Raw genomic sequence first — 786 nt, 5'->3', positions numbered from 1 at the left:
CCCCCCCAACTATTATCGCATGAGCTCGGACAGTTTTCATAGACTTTTACGTCTCGTGGGACCCTCAATTACGTATCTAAATACCAATAACTGGAGGAGCAGCATTTCAACAGAGGAAAGACTATCAGTAACACTGAGGTCCGGAGACAGTTTGGTTGCCTGTGCGTGCTGTATGTCTGTTTTGTAAGTAACACAATCAATTTGAGCAACAGTTGCGTTGCCGAAAAGTTGTGACAAAAAACGAACTTTTCAGTCTCCAAAACTCTACCAGTGCGCGCTGCTAATCTATTTGAATGTTTACATTTGGGGGAGAAAACAGTTGCGCAGCTAAAGTTGTCCTGTGCGCGCCTAGGCTAACTAAACTTACATGTAACTGATTGCTCGCAGGTTAAAATTACAATTAAGAAGCCAGATTCATAGAAATCTCATCCAGTGTCACTTTTGGGGTATGTTTTTTTTAAAAAAGATGTTGTTTGCTCTTACGTCGGTCGATTTGCTTTCGTTTTATTTCTCGGGGTGGGGTGGGAATGATTAACCAACACGTTTCAGCTATTTCAGCTATAATATAATCAACGGACAAAACGGCCTAAAATAAATGGTTGTCTTAAAATATTTTTTTTAAAATTGAATTTTGATTAAAGAATTGCACCTACTCAGATACTACGTTTTGCGAATATTTTTGTTCAGTTATCCTTTGACCTGTTACAATGTCAGTTGAGAAATCTTCTTCTTTGCACCCCCATGCTACATCTCATGGGAAGTCAACTGATTGTTCTTCGTCATGCA

Source organism: Aplysia californica, unplaced genomic scaffold, assembly GCF_000002075.1.
Source record: "Aplysia californica isolate F4 #8 unplaced genomic scaffold, AplCal3.0 scaffold00707, whole genome shotgun sequence".
Taxonomy (NCBI): Eukaryota; Metazoa; Mollusca; class Gastropoda; order Aplysiida; family Aplysiidae; genus Aplysia; species Aplysia californica.
The sequence above is the reverse complement of the archived record's forward strand: the minus strand, read 5'-3'. Positions refer to the sequence as shown.